The sequence below is a fragment of the Python bivittatus genome, unplaced genomic scaffold (genome assembly GCF_059951505.1).
Source record: "Python bivittatus isolate LINGU-HERP-01145 unplaced genomic scaffold, Pbiv_v1 ctg000700_np1212, whole genome shotgun sequence".
In the NCBI taxonomy this organism is placed as follows: Eukaryota; Metazoa; Chordata; class Lepidosauria; order Squamata; family Pythonidae; genus Python; species Python bivittatus.
Window position 1 is genome coordinate 55,209,282 of NW_028277098.1, and position 12,024 is coordinate 55,221,305.

Below are 12,024 nucleotides of genomic sequence, written 5' to 3' on the forward strand. Positions count from 1 at the left end.
AGGGAAATTAGCCACTTGGATCACATCACTATATCTGTGATCTTCATAGTATGCATGCAGAAGATGCTAGGTTCAACTATAACATTCTCTGTCTGGAAAAACTCCTGCTTGAAATCTTAAAAACTAGTTGCCAGTTAGTACTAACAATATTGGTGTAGGTGGATCAGTGGCCTGAGTTGGTGTAAGGTACTCAAGGCTATCCCAAGATACTATGCCACTTGAAGGAAAAGCAGACTGGTGCCCATGTCCCATCCCATTCCATATACAGACTCTATTTGGATTGGCAGTTGAATCTTATTGGAAGGTTGCAAGCTAGATTAACATTATCCTGCACTCACAACTCTGTTCTTGGGTATCTCAGCTCTGCTGTGTCCCACTTCCCAGCTGCCTTCAGCTTTGAATGTTCCACAATGTATGTGTTCACACATGCCTCAGGTTGCAGGAAATGTTTATTGTATAAGGCATGTCTATAAAGAAACCCAGTCCAACACACTCTCTCCAATGCCATCATCATTTTGTGTGTTTAGGTTTTTCAAATCTCTGCCATTTTTAAAAAATCTCCTTAGAAGCCATGTGCAAATGCCAGTGCAACATGGATCCTTTTAAAACTAGCAGGCCTACATCCTCCATAGCAATGCTCAGTTGTTTAATGCTGCTTTCCTCTTTTTTTTTTAATGTACTGATATGTATTTTTCATCCTCTAGCATTTCAGGGTAATTTTACAGATTGTTTTAGAGATTGTGATAAGATAGCAAATTTTCTTTCTTTCTTTCTTTCTTTCTTTCTTTCTTTCTTTCTTTCTTTCTTTCTTTCTTTCTTTCTTTCTTTCTTTCTTTCATCTAGCTATCTAGCTATCTAGCTATCTAGCTATCTAGCTATCTAGCTATCTAGCTATCTAGCTATCTAGCTATCTAGCTATCTAGCTATCTATCTTATATGGTTCTTATCTCATATAATGATCCTAGGCAGCTCATAACAATAAATAAAAACAGAGATAAAAACAAAACCACCCTTCCAACCAGGCCTCAGGGCTACCCTGTCCAGTAAGTTGGGGATGACGTATCATGCTGGCAGTGCTGGACTGGAGCTTTTGCTCCAGGTCCCCTAACAGGAATTGTGGGATCTTAAGTAGCTTGAAAGGATTTGAGGTTTACATGAGAACAGGCAGAGAGAACAGAGAAATCCAGTGCGCAGCTACCAAGAGTGCTAATGGAGACAGCATTTTTTGTTTGTTTGTTTATAGGCTGCCTAATTCCATCACAACTCTGCCTTCTTTAGTTGCTTCCCTGCTATAAAATCAGGCAGAGTTGGCATGCTTTGGATCTTATTTGAGGAAAGAGCCAGGTTTTTAGGGCTCATTTGAATAGCAACAGAGTGGGAGCCAATGAATCTGAGAGGACATCGTTCCAGGGGGCAGGTGCTGCGATAGATAAGGCCCTTTTCCTCGTCCCATCAGGTGACACTGTTTGTTTGTTTATTCATTTATTTAAATTTATTATGCATATTTCTATCCCACCACAATTGAAAAAAGACTCTCAGTGGCTTACATCAAATTGACGGAACCTGAAGCATACCAACTGTGCTTGATCGTATAGGATGGGTGGAAACTATGGAGATAGATAGTCCCTCAAATAATCAGGCTATATGTCATGAAGAGCTTTATAGGTGATAACCAGCACTTTGAATTGCACCTGGAAGGCTACTGGTAAGCAGTGTAGCTCATGGTAATCTTGGCATGCCCATAACTGCCTGGGCTGCTGCATTCTGGACCAGCTGCAGCTTTTGAGCAGTCTTCAGATTTTACCATCGAGAGAGAGATGCCTAAGTTGTTCCTTGGGATTTAAATTTTTGCATACGGCAGCTGCTCTCTCGGGTTTTTTGTACGGGAGGGGAGGTTACTCTGAATCAGGACTGCAATGCAGAAAGAGTACAGTTTAAACATTTTTCCCAGCCTGTTTTTGTGATGAAAGTTGCCCCAAGATTTGTATCTGGGAGGTCTCAGCAAGATCTTGGTTTGCCTGATAAGGAAACTCTCTTGGAAATATTCCACCCATGGCCATGGCAATGTTTATGGCAACATATACGCTATATGGTAATGCTACTATAGCAGCCTTGGAGAAGGGGTATATCCACTGAGGGGAGAAAATTGGGAGAAGAATAACTCCTACTTTTTTATAAGCCACAGTCTCCATTCATTCATTCATTCATTCATTCATTCATTCATTCATTCATTCATTCCCCATCAAAATCTAGGCTGTTTACAAAGATTTTAATAGTGTATAATAATATCATTCATTTGCCTAGTCTCATCTAGTTTGGTCCTTAAAAATACATTCTGTTTTTCCATCTCATTGGCTTTTCATTTGCTTCTTATCTCAATAACTCTGACGTTTGAACCACACAAGCTCAACAAATGGCACATCCTTATTTCCAACACTTTCAGTACAGACCATAGAAGTTAGTGCACTCATCTCAGCAGCACTCATGATAATCCAATGATTCATATGAATCCTAAGCAGAAGCAGAATACTTTTAAAAGTTTAAGCCACCCTTTCCTAACCTGGTGTCCTGAGATGTGCTGGAACTGTTTTTTACCACTCGCACTGCATGTGTTGCCTGCAGACCAACTCTGATTTCTGAATCAGAATTTCTGAAATCTTCAACTCATTATCTCCCTCAGAAAATCCATCTGCATTTTCACTCCCTCACTTCAGAAACAAATTCCAATGGTGGTGGGCAAGTGTTTATCATGGAGAGACTGCTTGCCATGTTCTGTATCCTCCAGCTTCTAATAAGGGTTTCATCTAGCCCAGCTAAGGGAATAACCCTTAAAAGCAATTTTGTAGGCATGCTTTTCCCAGACATTTTGCTGCCATGCAACATTCAGTATATGCCAACATAATCCTGGGTTTACTAGAATGTCACTTTCCCCAGTTTGTTCTGCCACTTTGATCTGGAGGATGATGAACAGAAGTGTGATGGAATGGAATTATGAAGGCCAAGCTCAGGGAGATAAACATTTTCTTAGCTCGCCAGAACCGCGTGAGAGGAACAAGAGGATGAGACTGGCACCTCCCTGAGGAATTCACACTGTTGTGGCTGGAGGACTTTGGGAACTGGGGTTTTAGTCTGGGAAGATTCTTGCTAGCTAATAAACATAGCTGGACTGAATTGGCATTGTCTTTTGGAGTTCCTTGGGCTAGGCCTGACAAGAAGTCCTTTGAGACTTCTGTATGCATTTCTTATTAGTTTAAAAATTGTGTCTTACTTCGTAATTGCCTCCATAGCAAACTATTGAAAGGAGTGCCTTTCCAACCACAATTTTGTGAAATACATATACATGCACACACATCCCCGGCGGGGCGGGGGGGGGGGGAGAGAGAGCATGGGATGCTAGAAACTTATTTCTTTCTCTTTTTTACAGAGGAAGGGGCTGGGCTGTTTGTTAATTCATGGAGTGGTGCAAGCTCTCTGAACAGTACTCTCAGTGATTAGCCAGTTTGAAAGAAAAAGAGCCAGTCACGATTGGCTCTCTGCTCAGGATTGAGCAATGATTGGCTGGAGGAGCATATGTGAACTCCCACCTCACAAGCTTAGAAATAGCACCATGCTGAAAGTGTTTAGATCTCCTGATGGTAAGTACAATGTACAGAAACTGCAGATTAGTTTTAAAGTACGTTGGGAATTATTAGCAAGGCTGATAGTGCTGCAATCTCATTATGTTTGGAAATATGGAACTTGGTCAATTGCCCTGATTTAAATAATTAAAATCACTGATGTTTCCCATACCTTTTAGTTTTTTTAAAAAAATAATTTACTTCACTTAAAAATTATTTACAGATAGCTAGACTTTTGCGCCTCTCCATTTCTGTAGTTGGTTTGGTTTATGCCTTCCAGTCAGTGCTGACTCCTGGTGACTGCCTGGACGTGTCCTTGCAGTTTCCATGGTATTAAAGCTATTTGTAAAGTCTATTTGTACCTTCTTATATTGTGCTCAAAGTAAGACATCTCCAAATCCCAAATATTCAGTTATACTCTTGGAATTATTAAAGATAGAGAAGGTACAGGCAGAAGTGGGATATACTGAACATTACCTTTTTTTTCTTCCATAGCCATTTGAAAATACAGTGGTACCTCAGGTTACGAACTTAATTCATTCCGTGACTCTGGTCGCAGCCCGAATTGGTCGCAACCCGAAGCAAATTTCCCCATAAGGTTCAATGTAATTACCGTTAATCCGTTCTGGCGTGGAGGACAGGGAGGCGGCTATTGCTTGGAGGGAGAGTCCCCCTCCCTATGACCACGTGTCAGGGGCGGAAAACGGCCACGGACCACGTGTCAGGGGTGGAAAAATGGCCACAGACCACGTGTCAGGGGCGGAAAATGGCCGCGGACCACGTGTCAGGGGCGGAAAAATGGCCACAGACCATGTGTCAGGGGCGGAAAAATGGCCGCGGACCACGTGTCAGGGGCGGAAAATGGCCGCGGACCGTGTCATGGGAGGGAAAATGGCCACGTATCCTGTTCGTACCCCGAGGCGGAGTTCGCAAACCGAAGCAAAATTTTGCGGCCGGAGCTGGTCGTAACCCAAAAAGTTCGTTAACAGAAGCGTTCGTAACCCGAGGTTCCACTGTACTTAAGGCGGGGTTCCTCAACCTCAGCAACTTTAAGATGGGTGGACTTCAACTCCCAGAATTCCCCAGCCAGCATGGCTGGCTGGGGAATTCTGGGAGTTGAAGTCCACCCATCTTAAAGTTGCTGAGGTTGAGGAACCCTGACTTAAGGTATATCTAATCAACACACTTCGATTAGGATTCAGTCACAGACTAGAATTCAATCGTTGTTATTTTCACAGAGTTTTCTAGGAACTCTGAGAACTGTTATTCTGTGTAATGGGTAGTTGGCCACATTGGTTGAGGATTATAGGAGTTGAATTAAAAAGAGAGAGAGAGAGAGAGAGAGAGAAGGAAAGCACCAGATTGGTGAAGACTAACATTCTGAATACTGGTTATGCAAATTGTCTTTTGTTCCCAGTTCAAAAATTAAAAACAAAACACGGTCATTTCCTGAGGCATTAATTATAGCTATTATCATTATGCCCTTTTATTTTGCAAAGTAGTATCATGCCTTTTTTCTGTTTATCTTACAACACTGCAAGATATATGGCCCATTTACTATGGAGGAGCAGAGAGGAAAGGCAGTGATTTGCTTGAGGTCATATATCATTTCCCTTTGACAAAAGAAATAGTAGATTTTATGTCTTCACACTTCAAACATGTTTTCTGGAACAGGTTAACCCTCTAACTGTTGTTTTACAGATGCCATTGTGAAATATTTTGTTGTCATGGGATGTGTGGAGATAGGAATGAAGCTATGATTTACAATGAAAACTTGCAAATCAAGTTTTCAAATGGTTAGCTAAGATAGATTAATGTATTAAATGAACAGTCTCTGGAGATAAAACATTTCAATGTTATTGGCTAGAAGGTTGATGATTGCTTAATTGTCTTCACTGCTTTATTGTCTTCATAATCAGTATTTTCATATGATCACAGAGAATAAAAAAACAAAGGATGCAGATTTGCAAGTAAAGTGCATCAACACAGGAAAATGTTTCTTCAACTGTGATCAGAAAAGATGGAAAAATTGATACAATAAATGCATTTAAAACTGGCAAACTTGTAGAGTTTGGACATTCTGTGTGAAAGTAAAGTAGTGGAGGAAAAGTGCAATGCAAAATAGAAAACACTAACTCATGTGCTTAGAAATACCAGTGGGCTCTTGTTCCTTTTTTGTCTGCCAAAAGGTTTTTGCCCGCCAGTGACTTTCACATACCAATCAATTATGTCCATTCATTTCGGTTGTCTCACACATTTTTCCCTGCCAAATGGGATAGAGTTAAGGTTATTGATTGATGCTTGACAGTTACCTCTGCAAATGTACATATCCACGCTGTAATCACAACAAAAATATTTCACCAATCGATTAAATCTGCAGCAGGCAAACACTTTTTGGACATGAGATTTTAACACTATTGGCGAGCAAAAAGGAACAAGGGCCCCCCAGTGTGTTCAATAGTGAGTGAATGAGTTTGGGGAAGAAGTGGGGGCTGATGGACATGATGTACCCCCAAATGTATCCAAGCAAAATTTTAGGGAACAGTCATGTATTTGATGACCTGTGTTGAAAGCCTTGTGAAATTACTGTAATAAACTGTGGCCAACACACATTACAGTAAAAGATCCACCTGGAAGTTGCTTTAATCAAAAACCTTTACATGAGGAAATAAAACATAAACCTTTAGGGTTTGCCAAAGTCATGCTAAACCAGCTATCACTTTGGAACCACTCTCCCTGTGCTTATTGCTCTCTTATTTGGGCATCCCAAATATTGATACTTAAGGATGTTCTCCTCCCTCTCTTCATAGAACTAATTTGATGATTTGTGCATTGGGAAGAAAAGCAGGCAGGCATGGTTCATTTTGCTTTCTCCTCCTTAAATGATATGAATGGCTTTTTAAAGGCCAGATCATCCTTCTCACAGATAGAGCCAGGCAGGCAGACATACATAACTGACAGCAGGATGTGACTGAGTCTGGAGCTGGGAAGTATAAATAAAGTCCAGCTTCTGAGCCCTGGACCAAAGCCATTTGTAACACAAAGTACATTCCGGCCTGAATGTAACAAACCGTACCAATCTCCTCCCAGGCAGTGACTTAGGTATTTCAGGGTAGGGATCTGCAGAAGAAGAGATTCTTTAGAGAAGGTTATGGGATGGAGAATGAGACGATGCTCTGCACCGTGCAAAGGAATGATCAGTGTAAAACAACAAGCTGCTTTGCTATTGATAGCCCTGGTCCTGCTTTGGGGGGCTTTCTCCAGACAACATACTTGTTCATCTTTATTCAGTGGATCCCAAATCAGTAAAAAAAAAAAAAAAAGTGACACTCCACCAGTGGAATCATGCCAACTTCTGAAACCTGTCCTCCATAGCTCCTCTTCCTGACATTGTTGTCTTGCAGGTTCTTTTGCTGCTAGGAATTTCATTCTCGACTTGATCAACCTACACATCCTCTGATGCCCAATGATGGGTCCTCCAGCAGAATTTGGAAATAACTGATTTGGACTCTTAGTGTGGGACATTTTTACCACACTCCTTTCTTGGGACACAGGGACTGGGTCCTTCTTTGTTTCCAGATTAAACTCTGTCACTGGATTTATAAGGATCATTGATGGGCAAGCATGTTTTTTTGGCCTCTTTTTTAAAAGTGTAAAATAGGTGTTAAGCCCTGTAGAAGCTTAATGTGTTGATTTTACATTTTTTAGGCCTTCCCACCCTGGAAATCACACTGACAAAAATTGGCATCTTAGTCACCAGATGTTGGAGGTATAATCTCTGAGTGTTCTGGGGACTGTAAAATAGAAACTAGAGATTGAATGTGGTCTGTGGGTCACAGTAGCCCACCCTCCATTAGATTTTCTCCAAGTCTTGAGAAAGTTGCTTATCCATTAAGGTTTCGTCTTCAGCTTTGATAACATTTAAATGACATCACCAAGTTGGTAAGATTCAGTCACATAAGGCTCTTTGTTTTATGAAATTCTTTTGGTTGTATTTTCAGGTGGTTCATTCAGTGGGGAGAAACCTCTCTGATTTCCCCCCTGTACATTTGAGTGAATCACTTAACTATGAATAAATAATGTTAGTCTGATGGCTAAAGGGCACTAAGTCTGTTCTGGTAGCCCCAAAGAACAACTCAAGTATAACAAGGACTTTTTATTTTAACTGGAAAGTATATGATTGGGTTTCCTGATAACTGGACTCTAAAAAAAGTCATTTTAGATGCAAATGGACCTTGACAACATGCTTCCACTTTTATAAATGGGTTATTTTGTCTATTAGACCAGGATTAGGGAATCTGTAGTTTTCAAGCTCCTAATTCAGCTCACAAAGATCTTTGGATTTGATATACCCCTTTCCCATAGCTACAATCCCAACCTCTGATCCTGTATGTCCTTTTCCCAATATCTTTTCCCTTATAATTCATGCTCCCATCCCACCCCCCACCCCCAACACACTCATACTTCTTTCCAAATATTCCCAGCCTTATGTAACCTTGAGGTCATTGCCAGGCCCCGGGAACATAATGAGTACTTCAGAGAGTGTCATTAATCTCCTGAGCACTTGGTAATAGCTAAAATGGTCTCATTAATCTCTGAAGACTTTGTGGTGTTCAGGTGGCCTTGTGAATCTCTGAAACAGCTCTGTATTTATAATGAGTTGAGGCCATCTTTTTCCCAAGAAGGGCACTGTTTGATTGTTCATTCAGGCTCAGCCCAAAATGTTTGGAAATGGTTGTGTTTGAGCATACAAGTTCTCTGAGAGCAAAGTTAGCTTTTTAGTGTTATACAGCTCGCAGGATAATCAGGGTCTCATTTCACAGAAAACCTCTCCATGGATTGTGGGAGTGGTGCATTGATATAGTCAGTGTGCCAGTTGATATAGCTCCTGTGTTCAGTTACATGGGTTTACTGCTCTTTACACCAGGGGCAATAATTATAGCATTTCCTGCCCTGGTGTAACTATAAAAATTTAGGCCAAACAATGGGAGGAACAAATTAGAAAATAGCACGGGGCACAAACAGAGTTAATAAGGTTGCTTTTGCCAAAAACTTGCGTGCCTACCTACATGCAGTGAGAAGGATAACAGGATGGTGAAGAGAAAGCATTTTATTTGGGCTCTTGGAAGTAGGATCAACTGGTGCTGAAAGAATGCTGCAAACATGTGCTTCCCAGGAGGGTTCTATGTAGCCATGCATATCAACTTGCCTGTAACCATGATCTCTTTTATTTGCTTCATTAGATCCGCAGGGCAAGGGTGATGATTTACATTCAGAAATAACACCCAGGCAGCAATGTGTGGATGATGAGAATCCATCTTTTATGAACAAGGCGTGTCCCTTTGGTCACCCTGTGCTATCCCGACCTTGTATGAAGGCTTCCTCCTCCTCCTGGCAGGGGAGCCCCAGCTTCTGCAAGGCTGGGGAAAGGAGTGGGAGATGGGAGGGGAGGACCGCTGAGCTGCAAACCAGCCCTCAGTGCAAACTGAGAACACAAACAAGAGCGAGAAGCTGATGTGAGCTGGGCTACGTGCCAATGAGGAGAGCTGGAACACAATGTACAGAGCACGAGGCAGCAAAGGGAACAGCCTGACTCAGCAGCCAGGGAAGTGGGTGTGCTGTGTCGCTAGATAAACCACTCCTGTGGGCTTGTGGTCAGCAGCATCAGTCCTCCTGAAACACAGCACCAGACCACGAAGGCTGCAAGGCATAAAGAGAGACATTCATGGACTCCAGCTGTCTATCTATCTTCACAGTCTCGCCTGCTTCCCATCTCAAGATCAGAGATTCAGGAAGGAGCATTCCTGCTCTTTCTGTTTCTCTGACTCTGCTTTAGGTTCAGAAGCCCTAGGCAGCTCAAAGCATCTCACTTTACCCATCTCTAAAATGGGAAATAGAATGATTATATTCAAAGGCACACCACCAGTCTGCCTCAGAAAGGCTGTTTGAGATTCAGGATTGGTGCAGATTACATTCTGAATGCTCAGCACTAATATTAAATCTCTTTATTTCCACAGCTTGAACTCTCAGGAACAACAGAGATCAGTTCATTCTTCACGATGTATACTTTTGACTAATAATTCATGTTACAGTTAGAGATGGGCTAAATTCTTACATGTGATATTCCTGAATTTATGTCTGCTTTACAAAACTAGTTTAAAACTTGTAGAAGCAAATCTTTGCCCGGATAGCTGCCACCTTGGGCATTATAAACCAGGAGCAAACAGACTTAATATCTACAGGATCTGTTAGTTTTGAAACTACAAAAAGGAAAATAAATCCTACAAGGAGCACAAGCCAGAACCACTAGTGAAGCTTTGGCAACTGATACCTTAGTTTGTTCTATGAGCCATTAACTTGTATATAGAGAAGGGAAAAAAAACCCTCTATCCATGTCTCAGCATATCAACTAGTATTCATTTGATAAATAACCTAACACTGGCAGGACTGCTGTTATTCTTATTATTGACAATTTTATTTATTTTGTTAGGGAACTGGGCATCAAAAACTGCTGATCTACTACAAGCCCCCAGTGATCTACAAGATTTTGTTCTACTTTCTGACCACCTTTCTTCCAGAACATAGAAAAAATGGCAGTACTCATATCAAAAAGAACAGTTGAAGACACTGTTGCTCTCTGGAAGCCTTTCTCCAAAGGCTTTAGATGTCTTGAGTTATAATTTCCATCATCCCCCACCAGCAGAAGTAGAAGCAAAGCAAAGTTGGCCTTGGGAATTCTTCAGGCTAGAGATTACCTTTCCTGACCTATATGGGAGCTCAGTGTAAATGCACGAGTTTAAATCAGGTCAGAACCACAGGAACAAGGTATTAGCCAATCTCAATCCATCTCAAATTACTTTTGACTTGGACTTTAAAATGAATCTTTACTTACTGTCTTTCCAATGATTCCTAAGACAGAGGTGCTTGCCCCTTGCTGGATGTGGATAAACATGACCTCACACATTTGTGGTACCTGTGAAATTTTTTTTTTTTAACTTTGTGACAAACTGCATGCAAATTCATGCATAGGAATTCCAGCACTCCCTTTTCATGCAATGAATATTTCAAGGCTTTGGATGAGATGCTCTTCAGCATGCACTGCTTATCAGGGTCCTTGGCAGGGATGTCTGTGGGGATGGCTCAAAAAGTCAGGATGATGATCCTGACCATGGGATCAAATCCTTTCATTTTACATCCTTTGGGAAGGGGGAAGGGTTTTGATTGCATGATTGTGGCCACCATCTTGACTTTTTGGACCACCTCCCCCCACCCAGCAGATACCCGTGACTCTTGGTATACCTCCTGGAAGGCAAACTAAGAAACAATGAGCAGTTGAAATGATGGCACAGTCTACATTCTTGGGTATCTCAAACCATGGAAACAAACAAGGGTTAATTCGGATGAAAGAACAGCTGCAAAAAGTGGGGTGAATTTGCCACAGCAAAGCACCTGATTGCTGCTGTTAGATTAGATCAATACTTTGGCAGGCACAGTTTTAGAGTACTGAAGAAGTTTCTAACGATACATTTCAAGGCAACGTAAAAAACGGAAAGAGAAAGGTCAGAGACGGAAATGCCTTTTTTTATCCAATTAGGACAGCTCAACACAAAATTAGGAACCATTGCTTCCCTTTTTTCTATTTCTTTTCCTCTTCCCAAAGTCACCTATCTTTTACACTGCCAAGCCTCAACTTTTCTTTAAAACAAACCACTTAAAAACATACATAACTCATTATACTAAATTTCATTCCTGCAGCATCATGGAAACCAGCGCTGAGCTTAGAAAATCATGGACCAGGACTTTGTTGGCTGGCAGTGGCGGCAGATCATCATCATCATCATCATCATCATCATCATCCAGCCTGGTTGAAACAGCCTCAGTTTCCATCATCAGAAAAATGTTTATAATCAAGTGAAGGACTAGTTAACCCCAACTGTTCTTCAGACTACCAGTAGACCACAGTTTGAAAGTTTTTGTTCTACAGGAAAGCTACATTTCCTAGGTAGTGTTGTAACAAAGATGTTCACATCAGTTTGTGGTTAAAGACTCCTTAAAATATACAAAACATTTATCAGTAGTTGTAATTGGTTTTCTGTCATATATGGCTTTAGCCATCAACAGACCCACTGCTAAGTCTGTCAGTGGTTTACCTCTTTTTTTTAATCATAAACTGCCACAGATGCATTGTGTTAGCCCAAAATATGAAGTCTTCTAAGTTAAACATTATGTGGCAAAGTCTACAGGTGAGTAACACACCTAAGGAATGTCATTACCCAGGTCTCGATTATACAAAGGGTAACAGATTTGCAAGTGTCCTGAGAAGAAAGTTTCATGGCATAGTCTAGAACATCTACATGAATAGAGAGAATGTAGAGAGGAAAACTAGTCATTTAAACAGCAATGAAAA